Source organism: Acomys minous (assembly GCF_964271855.1).
Source record: "Acomys minous genome assembly, chromosome: 14".
Classification (NCBI taxonomy): Eukaryota; Metazoa; Chordata; class Mammalia; order Rodentia; family Muridae; genus Acomys; species Acomys minous.
This window is the reverse complement of record NC_140496.1, coordinates 54,584,701-54,598,807: the sequence shown is the minus strand read 5'-3', so window position 1 is coordinate 54,598,807 and position 14,107 is coordinate 54,584,701. Positions and strand designations below refer to the sequence as shown.

Genomic DNA, 14,107 nt, shown 5'->3' with positions numbered 1-14,107 from the left:
CAATTTGATCACTATATGCTGGAGGATGATACCAGGAAACATTATAATTGTTTTCTATAGGTAAGCTGCTTTTTGTTTGTTTGTTTTTCTTTTTATTTTGTTTTTGAGTTTTTTTGTTTTGTTTTGTGAGTTTGTTTGTTTGCTTTTCTGTGACAGCTTTTCTTTGTGTAGCGGTGGCTGCCCTGGAACTCACCTTTTTGTACCAAGCTGGCCTTGAACTCACAGATATCCGCCTACTTATGTCACCTGGGTGCTGGGATTAAGGGTGTGCACCACCACTGCCCAGCTGAACTGTTATTTTTTTTTATAAAAGTGTGTGTGTGTGTGTGTGTGTATGTGTGTGTGTGTGTATGTGTGTGTGTGTGTGTGTGTGTGTGTGTATGTGTGTGTAGATCTCCCTCTGGTCTAGAACTCACAGACACCTGCCTGCCTCTGCCTCTTGAGTGTGGACCACCAAATGTGGCCAAGAGAAGAGTGCAGTGTAGAATACTGTAGTCAAGAAGACATTGTAGTTTCTAATGTGAACCAAAGTGTTCTGGCAATGCTTCTTGGCTTTGTGTGCTGTGATGGTGTGCAAAGTGCACAGTGGCATGTTCTTAGGAGCCATGACTGCAGCAGAGTCATGTGACAAGCATGGTCCAGCACTGCCAGAACTACCTCAGATTCATTAAATTTTTTTTTGAAAATTAAGATCATTCATATTACATCTCAATTGTTATCCAATCCCGTGCATCCTCCCATTCCTCCCTCCCTACAGCTTCACCCCACTCCCCTTCCCTATGACTGTGACTGAGGGGGACCTCCTCCCCCTGAATATGATGCTAGGGTATCAAGTCTCTTCTTGGTAGTCTGCTATCCTTCCTCCGAGTACTATTGGGCCTCCCCATCAAGGGGACATGGCCAAATATAGAACACCAGAGTTCGTGTGAAAGTCAGTCCCCACTCTCCACTTAACTGTGGAGAATGTTCTGTCCCTTGGCTAGATCTGGGTAGGGGTTTGATGCTGACTGCATGTATTGTCCTTGATTGGTGCCATAATTCGAGCAGAACCCCTGGGCCCAGATCTGCCTACCATAGGTTCCAGGCAAGACTATTCTACCTTTCAATAACGATTGATGGAGAAAACAAGATTTTCCATGATAAAAACAAATTCACACAGTTCCTAACCACTAATCCGCCCTTACAGAAGTTAATAGAAGGAAAATTCCAAACCAAAGTGACAAACTACAACTGAAACTATATGGGAATTAGATAACTATGCTGTCATAAAAAAACATAACCACACAACTACTCTACTCTAACCAACATCAAACTCAAGGGACTTAACAGTCACTGGTCACTAATATCTCTCAACATTAATGGTCTCAATTCCCCAATAAAAAGACACAGATTAATCGAATGGATGCATAAGCAAGACCCAACATTCTTCTGCATATAAGAAACACATCTCAGCCACAAGGAATACTACTCATTATATTTTTTATGTTGAGTTTATTATTGGTCATTGTTATTCAGAAACCTTTTACTGTTAGGAGCTGCTTTTGTAAGCCTCCCCATAACCACGGGGCTCCATGACTTGTTTGGATAAGTCGTGGGCTCATCAACACAAAGTAACTCATGATATAATGATAACACACCAGCAGCTTTCTCAGAAAACAACAATTGAAAGTGCTGAGTGCCCTGTTTACACACCAGGCTGACCTCAATTTCCCAGTCGAAACTATAGCCAAGTCTTACCTAAACACATACTTGCATTTGGGTGAAACACAAGATGGGTGTGATTTGATTCACACTTGAATATTTGGTGCCATCAAATTATCTTCATTCGCTCTGTGTTTGAATTTGTTAGAAGTTGAGATTTATTTTTAGTTTAATTAATTAATGCATTATGTATTTTCTACATGGTTATGGATATGGCACAATGCACATGTAAATATCACAGAACAATTTGTCAAAATAAGTTTTTGTTCACTACAGTAGGAGTCCCAGGGATGAACTCATATTGTCAGGTTTCTCCGGAAGAGCCTTTACCCACTGGGCCATCTCACAGGCCATATTTCTTTTTGATGGGTGGACTGTATATTCCTAGGTCTCAGTTGCTACAAAGGGCAGCCTTCTGTCTGGATAACCATGGTTGTCAACTTGATTACATCTGTAATCAACTAAGACTTAAGCAACCTGGGCACACCTGTGAGAGATTTTCTTGATTTAATCCTAGGAGGTAGGAAGACCCACCCTAAATCTGGATTACACCCTCTAGGGGCAGCACATATAAAAGGACACAGAAGAAAGAAGCTTCTGTAGGATTCTAACCTAGACAGAAGACTGGCAGAGACATCTAGCTTTGTAGACTGAACAATTACCAGATTCTTGACAGCCATTGTTCGAATAGCCGGGCCAGAGTCTGTAAGCCACTCTAATAATCAATGAATTATATATGCACTTTATATGTATATGTATATGTATATGTATATGTATATGTATGTGTATGTGTATGTGTATATATGTATATGTGTATGTGTATGTGTATATGTATATGTATATGTATATGTATATGTATATGTATATGTATGTTCACTCGATTGGTTCTGGTCTTTTTAGAGAGCCCTGACTATTACACCTTCCGTAGGTTCTAACTAAACTTAAGCTAAGGTTAGTAGAATTCCTTCTCCTTGGTGAACTCTAAAACATGTCTTGCTTTCCTGCTGTCTGGGCTGCGACTAGCTGTGTTCAGTCTCGTAGCCTTAGGTGCAAGTGACAAGTGTTTCTAGGAGAGGAGCCATTTTCTCTCTTGTCAACAAGCTTTTTCTTTAAGTCCTTTGTACATCAGTGGCTCTCAGAATCTTCAAATTGATGTTTTTCTTTTAAATATTTAATCTAGTTTCTCTTCCCAACTGTTGTAGGCATCCCAACTGATGGTGCTTCTTGTTCTCACAGCTGTAAGTCTCAGTGGTGTCAAGGTCAGGCATGGGTTTTTCCAGAAGATTCTCATGTAATCAGCTGTCATTGGGCTTGGAGGTGAAGGGCAGCAGCAGAGCTGGCTTAGAGTTCATACTGTGTGGAGAATAGTCCACACAGGAGCAGAAGTGGAGTGCACCTGAAGAGGCTAGAGTCGAGAGCGGGTGGTTTAGGATGCAGTAGTCAGCCACCCACTCTGCCAAAGCCTCTAAGAGACACGGAGACCCTGCTAGTTTCCTGCTCCTTTTAGGAAACCTACAGTCTCTTCTTTAAGGTCAAATCCTTGTTCCCTTCATCCTTGCCAGCACACATCTGTAGCACTGGTACAGGGCTTGTGTTGGGTGGTTAAATCTTACCCTCACTTTCTGGCTCTGGTAACCGGAGGGAGGCAGATGCCACCCTCAGAGCAACAGCCGCTACCTGGGGCTTTGCAGTCCTGTGTTCTTGCCACCATGGACACGGGAAGAAACCCTGGGCCTGTTTCCTTATGTACAAAAGGAGAAGTTTGCACTAGATTTTTAAAAAGGAGTCATTCCAGTTTGTATTGTTAATATTTATAGCAGTAGCCGTCGCTTTCAACAGAAAAAAGGCAAAATCTCCCCTCGGAACTGAGACTTGATTAGTGTTTGCAGAGACTGTCAATCTTAGCTTCCTCCTCCAGATGACAAACCTGAGCCTGCTTGTTCATAGAGACCTCCTACTGAGATCACCTAAACCTGCCTTCCCTGTTGAGCTGTATACAAGGCATCCTCCTCTCTTCCTGGTGTATAAAATAAGTGAACTGAATTTTTAGGCTTTTCTCCATCAGAGTGCACAGCCAACTCATTCCAGCTTTCTGTATGTCTGTCTATACTTCTTCATTGCCGGGTCACTCCAGTCAGTCAATTCCTAAATGCACTGGGTCTCTGGAGAAAATATAGCCATGCATTCATTTAGGAAAAGTATTTGCAAAAATATGTATCACACCAAAATTCTTTTCATATATACATACATACATACATACATATATATGTGTGTGTGTATATATACACATATATATATGTATGAATATATATGAATATATGTAGGAATATATGTCTATATTCTGGAAATCACAAAAAGATCATTGAACAAATAGAGGTACAAAAATTTTAACAGACATTAGACACACACACACACACACACACACACACACACACACACACACACACAAACAATAACAGGAGCCCAGTGCAGTGGCACACATCTGTAGTCCCAGCACTCTCGATGGCAGAGGCAGGTGGATCTCTGTGAGTTGGAGGCCAGCCTAGTCTACAAAGCAATCCCAGGAAAGCAAAGGCTACACAGATAAACCCTGCCTCAAAAAACAAAAAAGAAAAAATAATACAGGAATGGTTAATAAGCACACAAAATGTGCTCACTGTCATCACTAGGAAAAGTCAAATTAAAATAGCAGCGTGCCACCAGAATGGCTAAATCAGAAACTACCAGCAATGCTCAGTGCTGGCAAAGACAAGGGGCAACTGGGACTCACTACTCATTGGTGGAAACTTTAGCCCGAAAAATTCTGGACAATTGGAAGATAGCAAATGCTAAAGGAAACAAAAACACAAAACAAACCCACCCCCACAGCTTAACTCTTAAATATTTATATTTTCTCATAAATAATGAAAATGCATGCTCAAAAAGATTTGTGCAAGAATGTTAATAGCAGTGTTCTGTGTGTATGTACATACGTGTGTGTGTGTGTGTGTTTGTGTGTGTGTGTGTGTTCTCACGTGGAGGTCAGAGGACATCATTGGTGTCCTTTCTCAGGCATCCTGTACCTTTTTTTTGATACTGGGTCTCTCACTGGTGTGGAATTTTGCCAAACTGGCTACAAAGCTCCAGAGATGTGCCTGTCTCTGCCTTTCCCTTGCTGGCATTAGATGCTTCTGCCACCGTACCATATTTACCATATTTTCAGGTGGCTTCTGGGAGTCTGAACTCAGGTCTTGAAGCTTGCTAGGCAACTGAGCCATGTCTCCCCTGTAGCAACTGAATAAGCTAGCGGTGCGTCTAGGCTCCGGCTCATCCACACCAAGCTTCTGGTCTTGTTGCCCTTGCTGACATTAGCTTCAGTGCTGTAAAACAGCGTCGTTTTCTGTTCCAGAAAGATAAGGACGCAGTGCTTGGCTAGGACATGCTCCTGGACTTCAGAATCAAAGTGTCCAAGATGCTCGTGGTCAAGGCCCCATTGGAAAGACCTTGTGACTTAGAGAGGGAACGAAGACAGTGTAGAAGGGAACGAGAAGGAATGGGTGATACTTGATTTTTGGCGCATGAGCCGGGACAACAAGCTGAGCACCGGGCTACAGCTGGACTTGTGGAGATTATTCTAGAGGGAAATGGATGCTTTCTGTTTGCCCCTTTCCATCCACTCTCCCCAGGTCTGATCTCCACCCTTATTTCTCTCTGTGCTCCCTCTTTTACCTTGTCTCCTCTGTTCAACTATTACCTCTGTCTATTCTATTTCCCCTTCTGAGGGAGATCTGTGCATCCTCCCTTGGGCCTTCCTTGTCACTTATCTTCTTTGAGACTGTGTTCTGTATTATGTTCATCCTGTACTAAATGGCTAAAATCTGCTTAGAATTGAGTACTTACCATGTGTGTCTTTCTGGGTCTGAGTTACCTCACTCAGGATGATCTATTCTATTTCAATCCATTTCTCTGAAAACTTCATGATTTTCTTGTTTCTAATGGCTGTGTAGTATTCCATTGTGTAAATGTACCACTGTTTATTTATCTGTTCTTTGGCTGAGGGACATCTAGGTTTTTCTGGCTATTTCTCATAACGCTGCTATGAACATAGTTGAGCAAATGTCCTTGTTGTATGGAGGAGCATCTTTTGGGTGTATGCCCAGGAGTGGTAAAGCTGGGTCTTGAGGTGGGAGCATCTCTGTGACAAGCTGGAGACCTACTTCAAAGTAGGCCTCTGGGAGGATATGAGGGGACTGAAACTGAGACTCCTAGTATCAAGGGCCATGGAAACTGAAGAGGACACCTTCTCACTAGACAAGACTAGTGGAGGAAGGAGAAGACCAACTCACCCACAAAAGATGACCCTGCCTATAAGACCTGCAGGGATAAAGATAGAACAGACAGGGCAGCGATTGAGGGAATGTCCAACCAATGCCTGGCCCAACCCAAGACCCACCCAATGGAAGAAAGCCAACCCCTGACACTATTATACTCCACTATGCTTGCAGACAGGAGCCTGTCAGAGTTGTCCTCTGAGAAGTTCCACTTGGCAGTGGTTAAAAACAGAGGCTGAGGCTCAGTCAAACACTGGGCAAAGCATAGGAAGTCTAGTGGAAAAGTGGAGGGGAAGGGGGAAAGGATCTAGAGGTTACAAAAGCTCCACAAAAAGACCAACAGATCCAACTATCCAGGACACAGAGGGGCCTGTGGAATCTGAAGCACCAACCAAGGACTATGCATGGACTGGACCTAGGTCCTCTACGCAGATGAAGCCGATGGAAAGCCCAGGCTTCATGTGGGTCCACTAGTAAAGGGAGTGGGGCCTGTCTCTGACAAGGACTCTGTTGTCTGCCTTTTGATCACTTCCCACTGACAGGACTGCCTGAAAAGATGAACTCAGTCCTAAAGAAACTTGATGAGCTGGGGGTGGGGGGTGGGCACCGCAGCCCAGTTTGTGTGGGGCGATGAGCAATCTGATTTTGTTTGCAACACCCAGCAGCCAGGGGGTGGATAGGAGGCTTCCCTTTTCTGAGGAATCGGAGTGGGTCTGGGGGTGGCAGGGTGGGCCTGGGAGGAGTAAGGGAGGGGCTATGACCTGGATGTAATATATATTTATGAATAAATACATAAATTAATAAAAAGAGGGAAATGGACACTTTCCTTGTTGAGGAGTCTATGGGAAGAAAGCATTGGAATGTGTTCTGTAGACCAGGAATTAGGGGGCATGTGTGGGGCTAGGGAAGGAAAAGCTCACACACTAAGAATAACGTTCTGTTTCCGGACTTGACTGCAGAGGGCCGCACTGAATGCTGGGAAGGGCTGCCTCCTCAACCTGGAGTCTCAGCACAATCTGGCTTTCCTTTTCACACAGTATTTGTTCCCAGTCCCTGGCTGTCTCCCCTGGGGAGGACATCCGTGGGGACAGTTCCTGTTTCTCTGCCATTGCTGGCCCAGCCTTCCTGAATGTGATATGATTGTTTTTGGGGGCACGGTGCAAAGATGCCAAGGGAGAACGGAAGTATCTCATGCCTCAGCAATCTTTTCAAGGCAAAAAAGAAAAGACCATTGCACTGGGAACCCTGGACTTGGAGTCCTCTTTCTGTTGTGTGAGCGGGGACATTGTACAGACACCGCCAGTCCCCCGAGGGCCAGATATACCCAACATGGGAACACGGCTAAGCAGTTGGGGCTCAATTCCTTTGCTCTAACTTCTATATTCAGGCAGTTTCCCTTGGGAATCTCGGAATGTGGACACGGAGAGCCTTATTCCCACCATCTTTCCTTCTTATCTTTCCACATTCTCATCTCCATGGTAACAGCTCTTTATCCACTCACTCCCTTGCTTTACTTTAGTCACCTCTCCTTCATTTCTTACTGGTGACTACACTTGTTTCTCAAGTAGCTATTTGAAGATGTGTATATCCAACCTCGGCTACATAGGAAGCTCAAGGCCAGCCTGGGCAGAGACCCTGTCTCAGAGCTACTTAAAGAAGTAATATTACTTTTAACATTGTTCTCGGCACAGAGCTCTGAAACATTTGGAGCTTACCTAAGTGGCAGGAATGTCTTGTTATTCAGCCTTGAGTTTGACAGGGCTCTCTAGAGGAACAGAACCAATTGTGTGTGTGTGTGTGTGTGTGTGTGTGTGTGTGTGTGTGTGTGTGTGTGTGCCTGTCTGTCTGTCTCTCTGTCTGTCTGTCTATGTCTATATGTGTCTGTGGCTTGCACCACAGGCCAATTAAGTTTTGCCTCTGATTGCTAGGTGGTAAGCAATGGTTGATTGGAATTTCCTGAGAGACACTTTGGAGGAGATCAATAAATACGCCACCAACATTGGCAAGCTTTGGCTCACAGTGCTTTTCATCTTCCGTATCCTCATCCTTGGCACTGCAGCCCAGTTTGTGTGGGGTGATGAGCAATCTGATTTTGTTTGCAACACCCAGCAGCCAGGCTGTGAGAATGTCTGCTACGATGAGGCCTTCCCCATCTCCCACATCCGCTTCTGGGTCCTGCAGATCATCTTTGTCTCGGCTCCATCACTAATTTATTTAGGACACTACATATATAACAACCCCACAGAGGAGAAAGAGAAGGGGAAGGAAGCTAAGAAGCCATATGAGCAACAATGCAACAATGGGGATGAGAAGTTACCAATGGTCCAAAACCAAGACAGCAGCAGCAAGAGCAGCAGCAGTAGCAAAGGTACCAAGAAGTTCCGGCTGGAGGGCACGCTGCTAAGGACCTATGTCTGCCACATCATCTTCAAGACCCTCTTTGAGGTGGGCTTCATTGTGGGCCATTACTTCCTCTATGGTTTCCGCATCCTGCCCCTCTATCAATGCAGCCGGTGGCCATGCCCCAATGTGGTGGACTGCTTTGTGTCCCGGCCAACTGAGAAAACCATCTTCATCCTGTTCATGCTGTCAGTCGCTTTTGTGTCCCTCTTCCTCAACATCATGGAGATGAGCCACCTGGGCCTGAAGGGAATCCGGTCTGCTTTCAAGAGGCCCGTAGAGCAACCCCTGGGGGAGACTGCTTAGAAGTCCCTCCACTCCATTGCATTTTCACCCAACTAAAAAGCCAAGGGCTACCAGCTCCTAGAAAAAGAGACGATTGTATCACATTATTTCCCTTTGACGGAAGTTGAAATGGTGGAGACCGGCCCACTTTCAGCCAAGCCTTTCAGTCCCTTTGGGGAGATAATAGCCTGGCAGATATGTCGCGGGGCTACCAGAAAACCCTGCCTTCTTGTGCGCAAGTTGGGGCCCAGGAAGTGGAGGGGTAATAGGAGGCTGCGGAACCGGAAGTGGGAGAGAAGAAGCAGGAAGCAGAGAAGCTGACCCCAGAAGAGCAGATCTATTGTAATTTTTGTTTGTGTGTGTACTTCAAAGGCATGATTCTCTAGGGTGAACTTTGTAGGTGATGGAATCACAATGTCAAGAGGTTGTACATCCCCGAGCCTACACCGCATGGGCTATGTGCCAAGGATGGGTAGGAAGTGAAGGAACTCAGTTAATAGGGGCAGAGACTGGGACAGGAGACCAAAGGACCCAGAAAAACTGCCCTTTGACCAGCTCTACTCCCTGCCAACACCACCTGAAGTGGAAAGGTCCTTTTGCCACCTTCTAGTTCCACCTTCATTTTAACATGTTTACTTTGCATCAGCCTCCTAAACCTATTCCTCCCTGTGAAAGTTAGTGTTCTCATTGTCTGGTGCCACATTCTAAGCCAGACAGCTCCAAATATAACTTCACTAAAAGGTTTGGTTTAATCTTTATAGTCTTCCCTAGGAAATCTCTATTTAAAAGAAAAGGACTAACTATATAGTTACCTAGAAAACCAAAGTAACAGACTTTCAGTGGCAGTGGGGGGCGGGGGAGGCAGGGGACGGGATGTATCCAGCAATGGATGTTGACTAGAACACATTTTGTTTCTGAACATGTGCCTTTCTGGTCACCCTTGGACTCTAACTCCTGCCAGGCAGTAACAGGCCAGCACAGACCCTGCTGTGTACGGTGAGAACAGAAACAAAAATCCCAACACTGAGAATCCAGAGTGTTCTAGACGCCCATAGGCTGCCTGCACCTATCACCCCTGCTGTTGTGCAAGGCCCTGAGCTCAATCCTCAGTACCTCAAACAAGACCACATTTTAAACGAAGAAAGAAAACACTAAATCCAATTTTAAGGTGATACTGCTGTTCTGAATCATTTGCAGAGCTGGGGGTGGGGGTGAGGGTTGCTGGCCTCATTCCTTGGCTGATGCAGTGCATTGTTCCCTCAGATGAAGCAGTGCCCCGCTTCACTGCCCACACCTGCTCAGGCCCCCACATAACCTGCCATTTCCCTTTTGCCCTTCACAAAAAAAAGTCCAGATATGCTAGTAAATGTTTAACATCTCTCTCCAGGATAGTAAATCCCTAGCTTGTGGGGTTTCCTCGCTTGATTCATGTGAATTCATTCATCGTTTTCAATTTTGAGCTACCAAGATGATGTCACTGGCAGATGTATGGGATGCCCAATAGCACATTATAATGTTTCCTGCCAATGTGTATGCAACCTACAGTAGATAGCAGTAACCTCCATGCTATGGTGTGAATGTCCCCAACAGTCCAGGTGATGGGAGGCCTGGTCCTGAAGGTGATGGTATTAGCAGGTGGTGGAACCTTTAAGGGGTGGGGTCCTTAGGTCCCTGGTGGCATGAGGCCATTATTCTCACATGGTATCTCTCATCTAACCCCTTCATGGTTCTCAGGTGACATCCTGGTAGTTCTTCACAGAGAGTGAAGTCCCAGGGCCCCTCCTAGATATCTCTATTTCCTGGCTTTGAGACACAGCTGCTCACTCCAACACACACATTTACTGTCTGCCATCTACCGCAAAGTCCTCACCAGATATGAGCCGATGCAAGTGCTATGGCACTGGGTCTCCCAAACTAGGGGCTAAGTAGCAATGCATTTATTTACTCATAGCCTGTGACTAGTATTTTGTTACCGTGATGAAAAACTGACTCGGGTACTAAAAACCTGTTGCAAATTAGGAAGTGGTAAGCTCTGAGTACATGTTACCTTCTGCTCCACTTTTAGGTTTACACAGTTCAATTGTTAATAGTGAATGGACCTAAGAGCTGGCTTACAAAAGTCCTAAAGGTCAGCAATGGCCTGCTCGGCAGATCCAGCATACATCGAGGTGAAATGAGAGAGAATAGGATCCTGCCCAAGGAGAAGGATCTCCCGGTCACAGAGTGTGGTTAGTCATTCCTGGCGGGGGGGGGGGGGGGGGGAACAAGGCACACCTGGTCAGCCCATGGGAAGAAGAAGCAAAAGAATAACACGTGCTGTGTGCTTGCCCGTGAGAATTTAAAGGAGGGACGCGTTGGCTCTAAGTATGAAAATAAACTTCTGCCCAGGTTAAATAGTCAGAAGCTTCTGCCTAGGATTCATCATGTCTTCTCCACACAAAACTCTTTAGTGACTCTTCACTCTACCATGGAGGACAAAGCCCTTCACAGCTTGCGCCTCTCACTTAGGGAATCTCTCCTTTGACTTGCTGATGTCCCTACTTTTAACAGCTCCACTTATCCACAGGAGTTGGATAGACTTGGCAGATCCTTTTGTCTCCTCTGTTGTGTGTGTATGGGTGTTTTCCCCACATGTGTGTCTGTGCACTACGTGTACACAGTGCCTGAGGAGAGCAGAAGAGCTCATCAGATCCTCCAGGATTGTGAGCCACCAAGTGAGTACTGAGAAACAAACTCAGGTTCTCTGGAAGAGCAGCCAGTGCTGTTAAGTGCTGAGCTCTCTCTCTAGCCTGTTAGAGACATAAAGACAAGGCATAGAGGCTTTGTTTGACAAAGTTCCAGAGACCTCCAACTGTTCAGCATGATCTCTAGACATCCAGAATGGCTGTTGAGGCTTTGCTTGAAAAAGTTCCAAATATCTCTAGCTGATCACCACTGCCCTTAAATATTATATTTGGTCCAGGAATAATTTTGCCTAAAAACTACTTTGAAATTTTCCTTTTCTCCTAAAACTATCTTTCTCTCTATTTCTTAGCCCTAATGAAATTTACACTGGAAACTCTTTTTCCCACAGAAAATATTGAAAGGAGGCATCTGGCCAAAGGCTTGGGCTCTGACCATTGTGAGCAGTCTGGCAGAAACTGTTTGGCAAGAAAGTTAGGACTTTGATATAACAATATCTAGTAAGATATTGTTAGCGGTAGAAAAGTAAAATTGGGGATTTTTTTTTTTGTTTTGTTTTTTGTTTTTTTAGAATCTGCTTTAGGAGGAATAAAATGTGGGCTTGGAGCATCATGCTTTACAGATATTTTACAATAGAGGATGCCTTGGCAGTTAGCCTAGACTTGGATCATACACCTGCTGGTTTGGGACTTTTTTTCCTCTTTATTAGAGAACATTTAATTTCAAGCTATGTTGCTATGACAATCATGTAAACACAATGGCTTAAAGCACAGGGAAATTTATGATTAAACTTTTCTGAGTATTGTTTAAGAAATAATATTCAGGTCATGCTGACCATACTTGGAAATTGATTGATTTTTGCTGTATGCTTTATTGTAGGTTATACAGAACTGTTTGTATTTCTTCATTAGACTTCTATTGCTCTGTTGATTTTTAAATGTTCTATTGGTTGTTAAAGATGAGAAAAATCGTGATGTAATCTGTAATGAAAAAATTGAACTTCACTTTAAATAAAGTACTGGGGTTGGCCCAAGGTGTAACAGAGACAGAAAAGTAAGTGAGTAATAGAACAAACGCAGAAGAAAAATAAAGTTCCCCTGGGCTACAAGACCTTTCAGTTTGTACCACATATGCATGGGTCTCAACATTTCTTTTCTCCTCCATTCCTAAATCTCTCAACAATCAGTTCCTATAGCTTGTTTTTCAACCACTGGTTGTTTTCCCTTAACCAGCTGTTCACTGCCTGTTCAATTCTCGCTACTGAGGAACCACCAAGACATTCTCTTCCCTCTTCACTGGTCCTCAGAGCTGGTCTCCAGGACAAGCCTTTGGTGGATTTTTAGTGGAATTCAGCTTTGGGGATTCACTGGCCCAATCGGACACAGTCTCTTGAATGTCACTCATATGTGGAATAACAGAAACTGAAAATTGTTTGGAATTCATTCATGATGCCACAAGCCTTTGAATATCTAGACCTCCTCTGGGAAATACCATGTTCTTCTTTTTTTTTAGACTGTTTTTTTTTGGGGGGGTTGTTTTGTTTTGTTTTGTTTTTGCCTTCCTTCAATTTGCCAAGCTGCCCCAGAGTCGTCTCCTCCTCCTCCTCCTCTTCTTCTGCTTCTTCCTCTTCTTTTTTCAATTTAACATAGGCCCAGATCACTTACATTGCTTGCCTGCAACAATCCTACTTGGATGGGAGTTTCTGAGGATGACACTCAAGACTATTTATACACACATATACACACATACATGAGCACAAGCATGTGCAAATTCACTCGCACATGCATTAAAATTAAATATTTTACTGTATAATTTTATGATAGCAAACAATACAAAAAGCATCAAACATGTAGGCTGAGGGACTAGGGACATGAAACTACTTGCCATGAGAGCATGCAAACCAGAGTGGGATCTCCTGTAGCCTAGTAAAAAGCCATGCTGGGCAGCCCACTGCTGTAATCCCAGTGCCAGACAAGTGGAGACAGAGGGGCCCTAGAACTTGCTGGCAGCGAGTGTAGCCAAACTGCAAACTCCAGGTTCACTGAAAAACTAAGACAGACAACAATGAATGTTTACCTCTGGTCTCTACATGCACACATGTGCACACATACATAGGAACACTTTCCCTTCCCCACAGATGTAGCTAGTTAAATCATGTAATGACCATATGTTAGAATATTATTGCGTTAATGAAAATGAAACGTTTTTAGCATGAGAAAATGTTCATGATTTGTTCTAAATTGAAGACTATATGAGAAATTATTATTATTTTAATTGCCATGTTTCAAGCTAATACTATATTTTGGGTGGCTTAAACATCACTTGCTTCCCACAGTTCTGGGAGCCTGGAAGTCCAAGATTAAGGTCCTAACATTGTCCCCCTGCCTCACATTCAGCTGTGTTCTCTCAGTATCTTCCCATGGCAGAGTGGAAAGGAGGAGAGAAGGAGCATGTTTAGGACAGTCTGCTTACCTGGTTATAACAGCCTTGATGATGGGAGCTTCACCCTCATGACTTTATCAAATGTAATTACCCCACAAAGGCCCACTTCATACCATCACATTAAGGATCCAACACGCAAATTTCAGGGAGACAAACATTTGGTCCACTGCATTCACTTAGTCCATTTTGTAGAAAATGAAAAGTACATGAGTGTAGTGGATATAAACATCCCAAGTGTGGGATGAGGAACAGACTTGTGAGAGATCAGGTGATGTTTATCCACTAGA

The 14,107-nt window shown here is 44.1% G+C and overlaps 1 pseudogene across 1 annotated transcript; it reads left to right on the top strand.

The window, feature by feature from the left end:
- Nucleotides 1-783: 783 nt before the first annotated feature.
- On the top strand, nt 784-12,459 carry LOC311583734 (gap junction alpha-8 protein-like; annotated as a pseudogene). The gene is made up of 2 exons (XR_014783561.1): nt 784-2,406; nt 7,940-12,459. The product of XR_014783561.1 is annotated as a gap junction alpha-8 protein-like (transcript).
- Nucleotides 12,460-14,107: the final 1,648 nt, after the last annotated feature.